Raw genomic sequence first — 14526 nt, 5'->3', positions numbered from 1 at the left:
TCCTTCTCTACAATCAAAATGAAAGATTATTAAGTATCCATGTGCTTGTTGATTATCACAAGGCTATTCTATTAATGTTTTCTTCGGCCCAACACCCATTGTTATAAATAAACTTGTGGCTAAAATGCACTAGGGACAACTCATTGCACATGCTTATCAGATAGTTAAATTTTTATTCTTTGACTCAGATTTTCTCCATGGACAGAAGAGTATACTTTCTTTTTAGAGCTATAAAGAATGAGGTAGCCATGTGAGGGTTAGCACTGTTAATCTGTTATTAACCCTCTATAATTAATTGGAATAAGGAACATTTCAGAGAGTTCAAATGAAAGAAACAAAGTTTACATTTAGAAAAAGGTTGATTAGTAGAAGCTAATGACATAGTTAGATATTAAAAAAAAAAACAAAAAAATTGCTTCTATTCCAACAGCATCATGTTGTGTAATATTCTATTTTCTATGCCTTCACAAATGTCATCTTTAAGGCACTGGCTCTTCTTTCTTTACCCCACACCAACACATTCCCACAAGCCAGAAACAAATTTTTAAATCCCCCAGTCCCTACCACCAGATCAGGACCACATTCCTACAACAAGCCACAAACATATTTATAAACTACCAGTCGGCCAGTCCCCACCACCAAATGCAAAACTCCATAACCACATTCCCACAAACAAATTTATAAATAACAACCAGTCAACCATTAACAAACTCCTTTGCAATTGAAATTTTGTCCCAACACAACCATAATCACAATTCACAAACAATTTCAATTTTAGTAAAGCAATTTAAATAAATAGTCAAACAGACCCAATACACGGCACTACTCTTCACAGATAGTACACAAACATTAACCTTGTATGGGTTTCACAGCAACACCACCACGGTCAACCACTAATAAAGCAATTTCAGTCTGCTCTTCCTAAATTCTTTCACCAGAAAAAGCCCCCTGTTATAGACAAACAATTCACAAAAAAACAAGTTAAAATCTGACAAAAATTGAAGAAACCCCAAACTCCAAACAAGCAACCACAAACAAACAACCATAGCAGATGATGAAGATCCGACGAAGAAACCCCTTACTCACTGATTAAATTCCTATGAAAATCCAATGAAGATGATGACGAACCAACGAAGAAACTTCAGATCTAATGAAGATGATTCAGATCCGACAAAGAAGATTCAGATCTAACAAAGCTCGTACAAAGAAGACGAAGTTCAGACAAAGATCCAACGACGATCAAACGACGATGACGAAGATCCAATGGCAACCGACGGTCCGACGAAGATGAATAATATCCCACGAAGATCCCGCGAAGATGACGAAGATGAACAATATCCCACGAAGATCCCGCAAAGCTAACGAAGATGAACAAGATCTGGCCGAAATCGTTACTTTGGGAGGAGTTTGATTCAAATTTTATGGCAAGGGTTCTACTGCTGACGGATTTTTCGTGATTTGGGGATTTTAATAATGGGGGCCATTTGTTATTTTTAAAACTTGTTTACATTATTTTCAATGAAATCCCAATAGTTCAGAAATTCTCAAAAAAAACCTGCTATTTCGAGCCAAGCGTGGCTCGCGAGCCTGACGAGCCAATCCTTGTATGGCTCGAACTCGGCTTGTTTTGTCTCACGAGCCGAGTCAAGATAGCTCATAATTAGACGAATCGAGCCATTAACGAGCTAGACTCGAGCCGAGCTGAGTCGAGCGGGCTCGCGAGCGGCTCGGTTTGCTAACCAGCCCTATATATGGTCCACTAACAATTGAGGCCAGAGGTGGATATTCATACTTTATCACATTTACTGATGATTTCAGTAGATATGGTTATGTCTATCTTATAAGACATAAATCTGAAGCCTTTGATAAGTTCAAAGAATTCAGAAATGAAGTACAGAATATATTGAGCAAAAGTATTAAAGCTCTTCAGTCGGATCGAGGAGGTGAATACTTAAGCTTAGGGTTTTCTGAATACCTAAAGGAATGTGGGATAGTGTCACAACTCACCCCTCCGTATACACCCCAACACAATGGAGTATCTGAAAGGAGGAATAGGACCATACTTGATATGGTTAGGTCCATGATGAGTTTTAGTGATTTACCTGCATCGTTCTGGGGTTATGCCCTAGAAATTGCGACACACGTTTTGAACCGTGTGCCATCAAAGTTTGTAGATAAGACTCCATATAAGCTATGGAGTGGGTAAAAGCCCAGCTTGTCTTATCTAAGGATTTGGGGTTGCGAAGCTTATGTTAAAAAATTGACTTCGAACAAGCTGAGCCCAAAATCCTGTAAATGTATATTTATGGGGTATCCAAAGGAGACCAAAGGATACTATTTCTATCACCCAGAAGAGCGCAAAATTTTTGTTGCTCGTTCTAGTGTCTTCCTAGAAAAGGAATTTTTTCTAAGAAGTACTAGTGGGAGAAAAGTAGAACTCGATAAAGTTCTAGAACCACAAAATATACTAGACGAAGGACGGGATGATGTGCCACATGAAGTGGTTGAACATCAAGAGGAGGTTACTCCATAAGCTGTGGATCAAAGTGAACCACCTCAAGTAGCACAGGAGCTACGTAGATCTGGGAGAGTACGCCATGAGCCCAAGAGATATAGTTATCTCGTGACTTAACATGGTGACGTACCAGTCTACCAAGATGATGAATCCAGAACCTACGAAGACGCTATATTAGACCCAAATTTCATTAAATGGCTTGAAGCCATGAAATCTGAGATGGAATCTATGTACCAGAACCAAGTATGGTCTTTGGTGGAACCACTTGAAGGGGTAAAACCCATAGGGTGTAAATGGGTCTTCAAGAAGAAGACTGACATGGATGGCAAGGTGCATATTTATAAGGTACGACTAGTTGCCAAAGGTTTCAAACAAATTCATGGAATTGACTATGAAGAAACCTTTTCGTCAGTTGCCATGATTAAATCCATCTGGATTATGCTTACGATTACTGCATATCATGACTATGAGATTTGGCGAACGGATGTCAAAACAGCTTTCCTAAATGGAAACCTTGAAGAGGATGTGTATATGACACAACCCGGTGGTTTCGTTCTTGATGGGCAAGCTGATAGGGTATGCAAGTTGCAGAGATCCATATATGGACTCAAGCAAGCTTCAAGGAGCTGGAACATTCGTTTTGATGATGCCGTAAAAGATTTTGATTTTATCAAGAACGAAGATGAGCCCTATGTTTACAAGAAAGTGACTGGGAGCGCAGTGGCATTCCTAGTGTTGTATGTCGATGACATACTTCTGATCAGAAATGATATACCGAACTTACAGTTGGTAAAGACTTGGCTATCCAAGTGCTTCTCCATGAAGGACATAGGGGAAGCAGCCTACATCCTTGGAATAAAGATCTACAGTGATAGATCGCATAGGTTGCTTGGCCTAAGTTAGAGTGCATATGTTGACAAAGTACTGAACAGATTCAGTATGGAAGAATCCAAGAAGGGATTTCTTCCGATGTCACATGGTGTTTGTCTCTCTAAGGAATTTGTCCTAGAACACAAGATGAGAGAGATAGGATGAAGAGGATCCCATATGCATCAGCAATTGGATCCATCATGTATGCCATGCTATGTATTCGGATTGATGTCTCATGTGCTTTGAGCACTTGTAGTAGATATCAATCAGATCCAGGTGAGCGTCACTGGATAGCTGTCAAGAATATTCTTAAGTACCTAAAGAGGACTAAGGATATGTTCTTGGTTTATGGAGGGGAAGATGAGCTCACTGTAAGAGGATACAGTGATGTTAGTTTCCAAATGGACAAAGATGATTATCGATCGCAATTAGTGTTTGTATTTTGTCTCAATGGGGGTGCAGTGAACTGGAAGAGCTCCAAGCAAAGCACTATAGCGGACTCTACAATGGAGGCTGAGTATATTGCATTGTCAGATACGGCTAAAGAGGTAATCTGGATTAAGAAGTTCGTTACTGAACTTGGTGTGGGTCCCACGATTATTGATCCTATGACATCTATTATGACAACAATGGAGCAATTGCCAGGGAACCACGGTCTCATCAGAAGTCCAGACACATACTTAGACGATTCCTTCTCATCAGAGAGATAGTTGAGAGGAAAGATGTACAGATCAGTAAAGTGCATACTAACAACAATCTCGCAAATCCACTTACAAAGCCTTTGTCACAGCAGAAACATGAAAGGCACTTGAGATCATTTGGTATTAAATACATGAATGATTGTCTATAGTGCAAGTGGGAGATTGTTAGAGTAGATGCCCTAGAGCCAATCAATTATTGTAGAATTGACTCTTTGTAATAATGTTCATTGATCAATAAAAAGCATTTTATACTGTATCGCATAAATCACAATTGTATGTATTGATATATGTCCTTAGAATGGTAGAATTGTGACGAGGGTATCAAGTGTTTCAAATCTTGATAGTGAGAAACCCTATGAGCACATATGATGACCATTCTAGAAACGTCTGTAGCCCCAGTATTATTCTGAAGAAAAAGGGCACAGATAATACGATAAGGCTATCATAGTGTTGAACGACCCTGTCGAAAGGCAGTGACTGACCTCACTTGTCAAGGTTGTTTGGTGACAACCTAGTGCAACACATAGGTGCTTGCTGTAGGCAAGTTCACTGGACTGACCCACTAGAGGATTCCATATGGATGGTAACCCCAGTGTCTATAGAACAAATCCTCTAACGAATGGTGGTGCATGTGATCCTTAGACTTGAGATCACTAGAGTGCCTTGTGCACCGATTAGATTAGTTTGACACTAGCCTAACGCAGTTCTATTCAGGGCTGTCAATACGGTGGTGATTGGCTACATCAAGGAGTGTATCAAGACTATGGTGAATAGACAGAGGATTCATCACTCCCGGTTACAAGATAAGTTATCTCAAGGCGCAATTCAGTAAATGTCAATGACACTAAAACTGTGGCCACAATGGGATTGAGTTATTGCTCTATCCAGTTTATAATACATATCATTGGTCCAGTAACTGAATACACAATATCGAGAGTAACCGAAGGTTGAAACTATTTCTATGCCTCGGTCTCGTCGAGATAACGGATGATGAAATGATCAGATTGTACGGTAACCATATCAGGTGGCCATGATGCCTTGCTAGGGGCCAATCTTGGTCTGTGTATTAGTGAGACGATTAATTGGTGTTAATCGCAATACTATACACTACCGGTATGATGAGAAGCCTATGGGTCACACACACAGAAGATAATTTAAGAGCCAGCCAAGAAGAATGGCATTTTGTCTTTTTAGGCGAAAAGGTATTTTGGTAATTTCACTGTGCAATTAAATTTGCTGATGTAGTAGCCTTTATTTAATTTGATATTAAAATTAAATAAAGTGAGATTACGTTTAAATATGTGTTTACATAAATTTAAATAAACTATCATTATTGTTAAATGTTAACACACACACACACACACACACACACACATATATATATTGTAAATATATAGTAATTTAATTTAATTGAGATAATGATAAATTAATATTAAAATATCTTAAAGGAGGTGTTTGGGTTGGAGCCCAAGCCCATTCCATGATGGAATAGGGTATAGTGTGCACTATATAAGTGCACACTTTGTGAAATAAAATAACACACTCATTCATTTCATTCATTGAAAAGAAAGAAAAGTTCCAGCCCCTTTGAACACTCTCCACACCAGTTTTGCTTTTTGCTAAAAATCAAATACACTTGATTTCTTCTTGGTTCTTAAAGGCTAAAGAGGATCTAGCAAACCCCTCTCTAGTTCCTTGAGGTTATCTTCGTGTGGACTACATGTTAGGAAACGAACCAGTTGCTCAGCGGAAAACAAAATTTTATACAACCGTAGATCGTTCCTTAAAGCCCAAAATCAAGGCACAAATTTTACAATTTATGTATAATATCAAGAATCTGCAGAAAATAAAATAAATCTAAAGTTTAGATTCATACCCACGTTTGGAGGCTTCACCAATATTGTCTCTGAACGTGTTTACTACCGATCCAAGTGTAGGATCGAACTGTTGATGTCCACACGAAGACAACCAATAAGAACCAAGGAGAGATTTGCTAGATCCTCCTTGGCCTTAAGAAATCAAGAAGAACAAACCAAAGAAGAACTTTGGTTCTTTGCAAAAGCAAAAGTGGCGTGAGAGTGAGAGTGTTTTAGGGCTGGAGAGTTTTTCTCTTTTCAATGAAAAATAATCAAAATGAATTCACACATATTTTCAATTAACACTTTTCTTTTATAGTCCAATTTAAGTTGCCCTATTCCCATATGGAATGGGCCTGGGCTCTAACCCAAACACCTCCATATTTGCCAAACACTCCCAATTAGATATTTTAATTTAATTCATCATTATCTCAATTAAAAATCAATTAATATATATATATATTAACATTTAACAATAATGATAATTTATTTAAATATATGCGAACAAATATTTAAACGGAATTCCATTTATTTAATTTTTCTAACAAATTAAATAAAGGCTACGACCTCAGCAAATTTAATTGCATTGTGAAATTATCAAAATACCCTTTCGCCCATAAAGACGAAAACGCCCTTCTTTCTTCTTGGCTCTTAAATTATCTTCTATGTGTGACCCATAGGCTCCTCATCATACCGGTAGTGTATAGTATCACGATTAACACCAATTAATCGTCTCACTAATACACAGACCAAGATTGGCCCCTAGCAAGGCATCATGGCCACCCGATAGATTCGGATTCAGCAAAGTAGCTACCTGTCAACGATATGGTTACCGTACAATACGATCCTTTCATCATACGTTATCTCGACGAGACGAAGGCATAGAAATAGTGTCAACCTTCGGTTACTCTCGATATTATATATTCAGTTTCTGGACCAATGACCCGTATTATAATCTGGATAGAGCAACAACTCAATCCCACTGTGGCCACAGTTTTAGTGTCATTGCCATATACTGAATTGCGCCGTGAGATAACTTCTCCCGTACCCGGGAGTGATGAATCCTTTGTCAATCCACCATAGTCTTGATACACTCCTTGATATAGCCAATCACCACCGTACTGACAGCTCTGAATAGAACTGCGTTAGGCTAGTGTCAAACTGTACCAATCGGTGCACAAGGCGCTCCGGTGATCTCAAGTCTAAGGATCACATGCACCACCATTCGTTAGAGGATTTGTTCCATAGACACTGGGGTTACCATCCATATGGAATCCTCTGGTGGGTCAGTCCAGTGAACTTGCTGCGGTATATCCGCCTACAACAAGCACCCATGTGTTGCACCAGGTTGTCACCAAACAACCTTGACAAGTGAGATCAGTCACTGCCTTTCGACAAGGTCGTTCAACACTATGATAGTCTTACCGTATTATCTGTGCCCTTACTTCACAATAATACTGGGGCTACGGACGTTTTAGAATGGCCACCATATGTGCTCATAGGGTTCTCACTATCAAGATTTGAAACACTTGATACCCTCGTCACGGTTCTACCATTTTGAGGACATATATCAATACATATTGCAATAATAATGATTTACGCGATATAGAATAAAATGCCTTTTATTATTGGTTAATGAACATTATTACAAAAAGTCAATTCTACAATAATTGATTGGCTCTAGGGCATCTACTCTAACACTACATCGGTTCGATCCTACACTTGGGTCGGTAGCGAAATACGTTCAGAGACAAGTTGGAGGAGCCTCCAAACGTGCGTATGATTTCTTAAACTCTAAACTAAAATCTGCAGATTCTTATTTAATATATATAAACTATAAATTTGTACCTAGATCTTGGTTCTACGGAATGATCCATGTCACAAGAATTAGAAACATGGGATGTCTATGAACAAAAATTTCCTAGTTCAGTTCGTTATCAACTCTTTACCTCCTCAATTTAATCCATTTCAAATTAATTATAGTACAATTAAAGATAAATAGACTATGACTGAGCTTCAAACTAAGTTAGTACAAGAGGAGGAAAGATTGAAGAAACAAGGAGTTCATTTAGTTAATCTAGTGGGCCCGTCTAGAATTAAGAAGAAATCCAACAAGAAGTATGGAAAAGGCAAAATGTCACTGAAAATTAATGAGTCTTCTGCCGAAATCCATAAGAAGGATAAGACTAAAGAAAAGTGTCATTTCTATTAGAAAGTTGGGCACTATATGACGAACAGTCTGAAACGTAAGGCATGGTTTGAAAAGAAAGGTAAGTCTAGTGCTTTTGTATGTTTCGAATCATATTTGTTAGAAGTTTTTTATAATAGTTGGTGGATCATTCTAGATGTACTACTCATATTTCTAATACTATGCAGGGATTCCTTATGACCCAAACCATAAACGACAATGAAAGATTTGTATATATGGGAAATCAGTCTGGTCAAAGCACGAGTTGAAGCCGTTGGAACCTATCATTTAATTTTAAGTACTGGACATCATTTAGATTTGTTTAATACTCGTTATGTACTGAAGTTATCCTATAATTTAATATTCTTTATCTAAACTTGATTTGGAAGGATATTCTTTTATATTCGAGAATGAATGTTTCAATTTATTTAAACATAATTGTTTAATTGGTCTAGTGTGCTTTGTGATGGATTGTATAAATTACATCTTTACAGTTTATTTGCAGAGAAATTGTTGACCCTGCATCATAGTATAGGAACAAAACGTGCTTCTATGGATGAGAAATCTGCTTATTTATGGCATAAACTTTTAGGTCACATATCAAAAGAAAGAATGCAAAGATTAGTAAAGAATGAAGTTTTACTTGATTTGGATTTTACAGATCTTGGCATTTGTGTGGATTGTATTAAGGGAAAACAAACCACGTCCACTATTAAGAAAGCAGACACTAGAAGCACAAGACTCCTTGAACTAATAGACATGGATATATGTGGTCTTTTCAACATACCTTCTTTTAGTGGGGAAAGTTATTTCATTATTTTTATAGATGACTTTTCACGTTATGGATATGTCTATTTATTGTGCAAGAAATCTCAATCTGTTAATATCCTAGAGGTATTCATTATTGAAGTTGAAATCCAATTAGATAGAAAGGTGAAAGTAATACGATCAGATAGAAGTGGTAAATATTATGGTAGATACAATGAATCTGGATAATGTCCAGGTTCATTTGCTAAATTCCTGGAAAGTCACACAATGTTAGGGACATCGCAACAAAATGGTGTTGCAAAAAAAGCATAACCATACGTTAATGGATATGGTTAGGAGTATGTTGAGTAACTCCTAGTTACCCTCATCATTGTGGATATATGTATTAAAGACTATTGTATATTTATTAAACATGGTTCCTAAGAAGGTAGTTCTAAAGACTCCTTTTGAACTGTGAACAAAAAGGAAACCCAATTTGAGGCACCTGCATGTTTGGGGTTGTCAGCAGAAGTTAGGATCTATAATTCACATGAAAAAAAAAAAAAAAAAAAAAAATTGGATTCAAGAACAATTAGTGGATTTTTTATTGGTTATCTAGAAAAATCTAAAGGGAATCGTTTTTACTGTCCTAACCATAATACGAAAATAGTTGAAACTGGAAATGCAAGGTTCATTGAGAATGGTGAAACTAGTGGGAGTGTTGAACCATGTAAAGTAGATATTCAGGAAGTCAGGGTACAGGTTCCTGCGGCTATGACTTCTACTAAGGTTGTTGTTCCTGTAGTTGTTAGACATTCTGATAACAATCAAGAACAACAAATAATTGAGCAAACACTTCCTAATAATGTAGCAGTCAATGAACCTATAATAATGAATCACATGAAGTAGTAAATGAACAACAAGAAGTAACATTAAGAATGTAACAACTGCTTGATACTACTATACTCATACAAAAGTATGTATAATAGAATACGAGTACATTAATAAAATAGTTGGGCCCAAATTTTTTCTTTTATTGAATATACATATTCTTTTACAAAAGTCAGTATCCTTTACAAAAGTACTCAAAAGTGTGGTGAACAGTGTAACTGCTCCTCCTCGCCTGCCGACATCCATCTGACTGCGTCCTCATCTAGAACTTGTAAAACATAGAAAAACAACGGGGTGAGCAAAATAATGCTCAGTAAGTAAATCTTCTACTCGTCTATCCCCGTAACTCTTTCTCTTAATTCTTTCCTTATTCTCTTCTCTTCTCATTTCTGTTCCCTTTCTGTTTCTGTTTCTCATACTCTTTTCTATATACTCTCTGGTGTATGTCTCGGCCTCATCTTATCGGAGGCACAGCTAGGGACTCAACCCATTCTTCGTGACTCTATTCATTTTCTCTTTATGTTCTTTTTATTTCTCTGTTTCCCATTCTACTCATGGAAATGTCACGGCCTCATCTTACCGGAGGCACGGCCGGGAACTCTCCCGCTTTACGTGACTTCTACTCATTTCTGTACCGATCGGATTCCGTTATGCATGGATTCGGAACCTTTGGCCTTGTGAGTGTACATGCTTTCTCTCTATCTCTCAAATGTCACGGCCCCTTCTTACCGGAGGCACGGCTGGAACCTCATGTTCCACTCTACGTGATGGTCACAGCCTAATCTGACCGGAGGCACGACTGGGGATCACAAGGCACCCACTCTCATGACTTTACTCATCACTCACGGGTTCCCCATCGCATAACCTTCTATATTCTCTTCTTTAGCTCTTAGAGTAGTTTAAGCATGATAATCCGTAAATTATACAGTTTTTATATGATCTTTTTGTCGGATTTCAGATACTTTCTAGTGCATTTTTACCTGAATTGGTGCGTAATTCTCTACTTTTCGTGTTTCAGGTTAAAATGGACTCTTTTAGCAAATAAAGGCAAAACTTGGCAGTTTTGACTCAGAATTGAAGGATTCCAGAAGATAAGAGAGTTCCGGAGTAGGACAATGCGCGATGAAGCTTGTTTCCAAGGAGAAGAGTCGAAAATCGAAGAATCGGACGAAGAGGCAAGCAGAGTGGCAGTTCTGTAAATTTCAGAACTTTTGATGGAGCTTCGCCCCGGCGAAGAAATTATCTTCGCCGCGGCGAAGTTGGGCAGAATTGAGTTTTGGTTTTCATTCTTCGCCGCGGCGAAGAATTCTTCTTCGCCGCGGCGAAAGTCAAAAATTTAAGTTTTGTAAACGCACAGTTTCGTGTGTTTTTGTTTTGAACTGGGTTTTTAGGACTAGGTATAAAAGAAAAACATTAACTTTTTAGAAGGGATCTCTGGGCAGTAAAAGGAGCCGTCTTTTACAATTTTAGGGAGAAAAACTTGTATTTTTCGGATTGTGAAGGGGACATTCGGATTGCATCAGAGAAGATTTGTTTTTGGGGAGATTTCTATTCCTTCATCTCAGTTTCATTATGTCTATTCTGTTTACTTTTGATTCCCGTTTTTATTCTGTTAAGTTAGCTATGAACTAATCTTTTATGGGTTAGGGTTTTGATTTTAGTTTGGATTTGAGATGGGTTGAATATATGTTTATGCTATTTTCATGTGAATAAGTTGTGGTTGTGTGTTACTCTGAAATTAATTGTTGTATGTGATGAACATGATGAGATTGAGAAATAATTCATGTTAAGCTTCATGGGTAATAACCATTATAGTATTGGATGCTAGAGATAGATTCAAGAATTAATGAAGTCAATTTAGGATTCTTGTGCTTCATGATTTAGAATTGTTAACCTTCAAATTGTTGGGTGCGGAATGTTAATAATGATGAATAGGAAAACATAGCCCGAGAGGGTATGTTATCATAATAGTGAATCCGATTTACAACCACTGCATGCGAATGTGAAAATAGTGTAACTTGTAGGTATAACCCATAAATAATCCAAACGAAGTCAAAACCCTACCCGTTTTACTTAAATTGAATCTTTGTGTTCCATTTGTTTTCCCTTTTAAGGATTAATTTCTTGTTAGATTTTATTTTGTTTTCTTTCAATTACAAATTGCTCCCACAAATCCAAGATTTTCGGTTGCTTCAACTTGTTAACGTTAGGGAACTTAGTGCTTTGCTACCAGTCCTCGTGGGAACGATATCCTACCCATCACTCTATTACTTGAGCGACTAGTGCACTTGCTAGTTTTGCATGTTGTAGAAAACACGCATCAAGTTTTTGGCGCCGTTGCCGGGGACTGTTTTTAAGTTAACATTAAGTCTTCCTTGAGTTTAGCTAGATTGAAGTTTTTATTTTTGTTTCTAAATTTTGTTAGTGTTGTGATTTCACTTTTCTTTCACTTGTGTTCATTCAGTTTATGCGAAGAGCAAGACGTCAACCAGTGGTTCCTGTTGACCTTGAGCTTGAGAGGACTGTAAGAAGACTAAACAGAGAGAGAAGAGAAAGAGATACACTTACTGCAGAAACGGAAGAAGTTGTAGTTGAAATGGCTGAACCAGAAAATAGGACACTGAGGGAATTTTCAGTTCCCACAGTGAACGGAAGTGGGTCAAGTATTACGAGACCTACTGTACAAGCTAACAACTTCGAGATCAAGCCGGCTATCATCCAGATGATCCAGCAGTCGGTAAGATTCAACGGTGATTTGAAGGAAGATCCGAATCAGCACATTGCAAATTTCCTGGAAATTTGCGACACCTTCAAGTCGAATGGAGTGTCGGATGATGCTATTAGGCTGCGTTTATTCCCATTCTCATTGGGAGATAAAGCAAAGGGGTGGTTAATGGCATTACCACCGGGAACAATTACAACATGGAATGAGCTGGCACAAAAATTTTTGACCAAATTCTTTCCTCCAGCGAAGTCAGCGAAGTTGAGAAATGATATCACATCATTTATACAAGACGATGCCGAGTCGTTGTACGAGGCTTGGGAAAGATACAAGGAATTGATGAGGAAGTGCCCACATCATGGTTTGCCAGTTTGGCTGCAAGTCCAAACATTCTATAATGGGTTGATGGGTAATGTGCAAACCATGGTGGATGCAGCTTCAGGAGGAGCTTTGCAGAATAAGACACCTGAAGAGGCGTATGAGTTGCTTGAGGTTTTGGCAAGCAACAACTACCAAAGACCGAATGAGAGAGTAACAACGAGGAAATCTTCGGGTCTTCATGAAGTAGATGCTTTCACAGCCATCTCAGCCCAACTCACTGCACTTCAAAAACAGTTGGGAACTATGCAGGTAAACTCTATACAAGCACCTCAACTAACATGTGATTTTTGTGCAGGAAACCATGTGAGCAGCGAGTGCCAAGTCGGAAACACATTTGCACCGTCGTCTTCATCAACGGAGCAAGTAAATTACTTGGCAGGAAATCAAAGACAGCCGAACAATCCGTTCTCCAACACATACAATCCAGGGTGGAGACATCATCCGAATCTGGCTTGGGGAAATCAAAACCAACAGGGTAACCAATGGAACCAGAGGCAAGTTCCAAATAACCAGCCAGGGGTGACCAATCAACCGGGAGATCCAAGAGTGTCGAAGTTGGAGGATTTGTTCGGTAAATTCATGCAAGAGTCTACAGGGTTCATGAATGAGACGAGGACAAACTTTAGAAACCAAGGGGCGTCCATTCGGAATCTTGAGGTACAGATGGGCCAATTGGCCGAGAAGCTGAATGATAGACCACAGGGTTCTCTACCTAGCAACACAGTGACCAACCCACGTGAACAAGCAAATGCAATCATTTTGAGAAGTGGGACAGTTTTAGAAGAAGTAGGCCAGCCTACGAAAGAAGGAGAGCAACCCGGAAAGGAAGAGTATGAAGAGAGAATGGATGAAGAGATTATCTGTGAAGAGAATTCAGGTGCTTTAGGGGAAGAGAACAAGAGAGAGGATGAAAGGCAAAAGAAGAAGGAGAAATTGCCATTCCCCGAGATACCACCAGAATTAGCTCATCACACTCCACCCGTGCCTTTTCCTCAGAGATTGAAGAAGAAGAATCAGGATAAGCAATTTTCGAAATTCATTGAAATTTTTAAAAAATTGCATATTAACATTCCTTTTGCAGATGCAATACAGCAAATGCCGAGCTATGCGAAGTTCCTGAAGGAGATACTTTCGAACAAGAGGAAATTAGAAGATGAGGAAACGGTGATGCTAACGGAAGAGTGTAGTGCAATCCTCCAAAAGAAATTACCCCCAAAGCTCAAAGATCCAGGGAGTTTTACTATTCCTTGTGTTATAGGGGATATTACTTTTGATCGTGTGCTTTGTGATTTAGGAGCTAGTATAAATTTGATGCCTTTTTCTGTTTTCAGGAGATTAGGGATCGGTGAAGTGAAGCCAACGACAATGTCGTTGCAACTAGCGGATCGGTCGATAAAGCACCCGAGGGGGATAGTTGAAGATGTGTTAGTGAAGGTGGGGAAAATAATATTTCCAGCGGACTTTGTAGTGCTGGACATGGAAGAGGATAAGGAGATTCCTCTCATTTTGGGCCGACCATTCTTGGCCACGGGGAGAGCACTGATTGACGTGCAGGAAGGGAAGTTGCTGTTAAGGGTTCAGGATGAAACAGTGACTTTTAATGTGTTTGATGCGATGAAGTTTCCGTCGGAAGCGGATTCATGTTTTAGTGTGGA

The 14526-nt window shown here is 38.6% G+C and overlaps 1 non-coding gene across 1 annotated transcript; it reads right to left on the bottom strand.

Annotated features, from left to right (window-relative positions):
• Window positions 1-12748: 12748 nt before the first annotated feature.
• On the bottom strand, window positions 12749-12855 carry LOC116142212. The gene has a single exon (XR_004129973.1). It is a non-coding gene; the product is annotated as a small nucleolar RNA R71 (small nucleolar RNA).
• Window positions 12856-14526: the final 1671 nt, after the last annotated feature.

This window comes from Pistacia vera, unplaced genomic scaffold (genome assembly GCF_008641045.1).
Source record: "Pistacia vera cultivar Batoury unplaced genomic scaffold, PisVer_v2 Contig405, whole genome shotgun sequence".
Classification (NCBI taxonomy): domain Eukaryota; kingdom Viridiplantae; phylum Streptophyta; class Magnoliopsida; order Sapindales; family Anacardiaceae; genus Pistacia; species Pistacia vera.
The sequence above is the reverse complement of the archived record's forward strand: the minus strand, read 5'-3'. Positions and strand labels throughout refer to the sequence as shown.